This window comes from Triticum dicoccoides, chromosome 2B (genome assembly GCF_002162155.2).
Source record: "Triticum dicoccoides isolate Atlit2015 ecotype Zavitan chromosome 2B, WEW_v2.0, whole genome shotgun sequence".
NCBI classification, from domain to species: domain Eukaryota; kingdom Viridiplantae; phylum Streptophyta; class Magnoliopsida; order Poales; family Poaceae; genus Triticum; species Triticum dicoccoides.
In genome coordinates, this window is record NC_041383.1 from 199,716,890 (window position 1) to 199,721,417 (window position 4,528).

A 4,528-nucleotide genomic window follows, 5' to 3' on the forward strand; every position below is an offset into this window, starting at 1 on the left:
GACTATGAAGATAGCGTTATTCCCTCTCTTGGTCCTGGGAAAGCCGGTGATGAAGTCCATACCAACTTTATCCCATTTCCATTCAGGAATAGCTAAAGGCTGAAGGGTGCCAGCAGGCCTTTGATGCTCTGCCTTAACACGACGACATACGTCACAATTAGCAACGAAGTCGGCGATTTCTCTCTTCATCCTAGTCCACCAGAACCTCTGGCGTAGGTCCTGATACATCTTAGTGCTACCGGGATGAATCATGAGAGGAGATTCATGCGCCTCCTTAAGAATCAACTGCCGAAGATGTTGCTTCTTGGGGACCACCAGGCGGTTCCCAAAGAGAACAACACCTCGATCATCAAGAGAGAAACTACCAGCAACACCTTTGGCAATGTTTCTCTTGATCCGGGTAATCCCCGCATCATGCTTCTGGGCTTCTATGATATGATCCACAAGAGTAGGTTTCGCCACCAAGGTAGAAAGGAATCCGTGAGGAGCAATGTGAAGATTAAGCTTACAGAATTCCTCATGGAGAAGTGGTTGGCCTTGCTGCAACATGAGATTGTTGCAATAGGATTTACGGCTTAGCGCATCAGCCATGACATTGGCTTTGCCTGGGGTGTAGGTAATCCCTAGATCATAATCTGTGATTAACTCCAACCAACGTCTTTGCCTAAGGTTCAGATCCGGTTGGGTGAAGATATACTTGAGACTCTGGTGATCGGTGTAGATCTCGCAACGTTTACCAAGAAGGTAATGTCGCCAGGTCTTGAGTGCATAGACTACGGCTGCAAGCTCTAGATCATGTGTAGGATAATTATCCTCATGTGGATGCAACTGTCGAGATGCATAGGCAATCACATGACGATCCTGCATAAGAATGCAACCTAGTCCCTGTCGTGAGGCGTCATAATAGATAACAAAGTCCTTTGTGAAATCCGGTGGCACAAGTACGGGAGCAGAAGTCAGGCGTCTTTTCAGTTCCTGAAAACTGTACTCACACTATGGGGACCACTCGAACTTTTTATCTTTCTTGAGAAGTTCCGTGAGGGGTTTGGCTACTTTGGAGAAATTTTCAACAAAGCGGCGACAATAGCTGGCTAGACCAAGGAAACTCCTAACTTGTTTAACGGTCTCAGGTGGAGTCCAATCGAGAACGGCCTTGACTCTCTCGGGATTGACAGCAATGCCCTTACCAGAAATTACGTGGCCTAGGTAGGTCACTTCTGGCAACCAAAATTCACACTTGGAGAACTTGGCATAAAGGCGGTGCTCTCTGAGTTTTTCTAACACAAGTCTAAGATGTTCGGCATGCTCTTCCTCGTTCTTCGAGTAAATAAGAATATCATCGAGGTAAACCACGACGAACTTATCTAAGTACTCCATGAAGATCGAGTTCATTAAGCGGGAGAATGTGGCTGGGGCATTGGTTAGGCCAAAGGACATGACGGTGTACTCGTACTGGCCATAACGAGTGACAAAAGCTGTCTTGGGAATGTCCCCGTTTCTGATCTTAATTTGGTGGTATCCTAACCTCAAATCCATCTTGGAGAAGACTGAGGATCCAGCGAGCTGATCATACAGGTCGTTGATCTTGGGGAGCGGATACTTGTTCTTTATCATGAACAAATTAACGGGACGATAGTCTACAACCATCCGGTCCGTACCATCCTTCTTCTTGACGAAGAGGACGGGGCAAGCCCAAGGAGAAGAACTAGGACGGATGAAACCCTTTTGCAAGGACTCATCAAGTTGTTTCTTAAGCTCGGCTAGTTCTAAGGGTGCCATCTTGTAAGGTCTCCTGGAGATTGGAGCTGTTCCTGGGATAAGATCTATGACGAACTCTACATCTCTGTCAGGTGGAACACCTGGCAGTTCCTCTGGAAAGACATCTGGAAATTCACGGACTACCGGGATATCTTCAAGGTCTGGAAGAGGGCTGGCATTAAGAGAATAGAGCTGACGCTTTGCAACTTTGGTGGAGACAGTGACTATCTTGCCAGATGGGTGTGTAAGCTGAACAGATCTTGGGTAACAATCAATCTTGGCATGATGAGCTGTCATCCAGTCCATACCCAAGATGATATTAATATCTGAGGACTTGAGGGCTACAAGTGATGCAAGGAATACAAGTCTGTCAACAAGGATTTCATTACCATGGCTAATTCTGGTGGTCTGCCATCTAGACCCTGGGGTTTGGATTTCAAGCGGAGTTGGCATATCACAAAATGACATGTCGTGCAAACGAGCATAGCCTTTAGAAATGAAGGAGTGAGATGCTCCAGTATCGAATAGAACTGATGCTGGGTGACAATTGACAAGGAGTGTACCAAGAACGACATCCGGATCATCATGAGCGTCTTTAGCTGAGAGTGATGCACACGTCCACGTTCAGTGGGGGCTGACTTGACACTGATCATCTTGCGTGATGGCTTAACACAACCAATAGTCTTCTCGGGCTGGGGTGGAGCATAACTAGTCTGAGAGCAGTCACGTGCATAGTGTCCTGGCTTCCCGCATGTGAAGCAAGTCCCTGAGGTTGGACGTGGACCCGCACTGACAAGCGGTCTACCAGTAGGCCTGGGGGGAACATATGACTGAGCTAGGGGAGGCACCACATGGGATGGCCTCGGTGCATATCCGGAAGGAAGAGCGGAGTTTGGAACCCAAATCCGGCGCTTTTGAGAACTAGAACCGGAAGAAGATCCCAAATCACGAGCATGCTTACGAGACTCCTCGTAGGTGAGCTGAGCTGTCTCTGCATTGATGGCTTTGTTCACAAGGGCTTGGAATGTATCACAATGATGCAGGTGGAGATCACGACGCAACTTGGGGTTGAGACCCTTCCGGAACCTAGCCTGCTTCTTGGTGTTCGTGGACACTTCTTCTGTGGCATAGCGAGCGAGGTTCTCAAACTCTCTACTATAAGCATCAACAGCCATCTTACTCTGGGTGAAACTACAGAACTCTTCTCTCTTGCGATCGATGAGGGCTTCAGGAATGTGATGCTCGCGAAAAGCCTCAGTGAAATCTCTCCAGGTAGGATTCTGGCCAGCTGGAAGCATAGCCTCATAGTTCTGCCACCAAAGACTAGCAGGACCTTCCAGGTGGTATGTGGCATAAGTGACCTTGTCATCTTCAGCTACGCTCGCGGAACGCAGCTTATGAGTGATGCTACGGAGCCAGTCATCTGCATCGAGTGGCTCGATGGAATGATGAAAGGTAGGTGGGTGCAAGCGAATGAAGTCATGAATGGTCGCAGACTTATTGGACTGATGTGCGGTGTTCTCCTTGATACGTGCCAACAAACGGTTAGACTCACGCTTGTTCCTCTCCATTTCTAACATGAACTCTGTCAACGAAGGCGGGTCGGGAGGATCCTCATCCCTACCATCTCCATGGTTCTGGCTACGAACAATAGAACTTGATGACATCCTGAGAAACGAAACCAAGGACGGAGTCAGCATCAACTATAGACTGTAGAATATAGGACAAGGAATTAGTATCTCTCGAACTCCTAGGGAAATTCCGGCAGCATAACGGCAGTAAAATGCTCAGAATGAGACATCCTACTAAAAATGGGGTGGTAACATACTCATCAGCATTACTCAAGGTTCTGAGATCATACTAAACAGACTACACCGGAAATACTCAAAACTAGGGTATGACTCTGATCAACCAATCCTATGGGACTACGGAGTAGTAACACGTGATCCTGATAGACGGAAGAGAAAGCCTAGTTCCTTAACCCCGTAGGAAAGATAGGACGACTCAGATCAGAAGGCCATGAGGTAAAGGAGTAAAAGGAGCCTTACGTTCCTTCCCACAATCAATTCTCTTACATAACTAAAGAATTTCTAGACTCAACTTCGACCAATTTGGCTTGGTAATCCTACAGGCAGTCAGGCTCTGATACCAAAGCTGTCAGGACCCCGATCCTAAGTCACATCGATCTAGCATGTAACACCTCATATCACTTTGCGGCCTCACGCACGGTATTCCCACGGGTGTCACCTTACCATGCCCGGGACCGTTTGCGCCTTTTGGCACATGTATATGATAGTGTCGCTAGCATCCATATGACAGAGAACCCGGGCTGACATGGCTAGTCGTGAACCCAAAGTGGCACTAACTTACAGGGACAGGCATCCATGACCCAGCATCGAACGTGTCGGTCATCAGCGAGTGAACCCGGGCTGTAGCAACTGGGCTAGCAGGACTCCGGTAAACCGGGCTGTAGCGGCTAACAGGACTCCGGTATTCATCGCGTGACATTTCCTCGAAGGGACAGACACAGGAACGAAGAAGGACACATGCCGGCCAGCCTAGGTGTTCCGGAGCAGTAGCACGCTACCATGGCTCAGTGGAAACACTAGGAGACATTTCCCGGTAAGAGAGGCTACTAAGGATAAACAACTAGATAGTCAGACCCCACACATAGCAATACACATTACACGTACGCATAACATGCAAGTATGTGTTGTACAACATGGCATCACAGCATAACTCAACAACTCATATAGATAAGGCTCAAAGA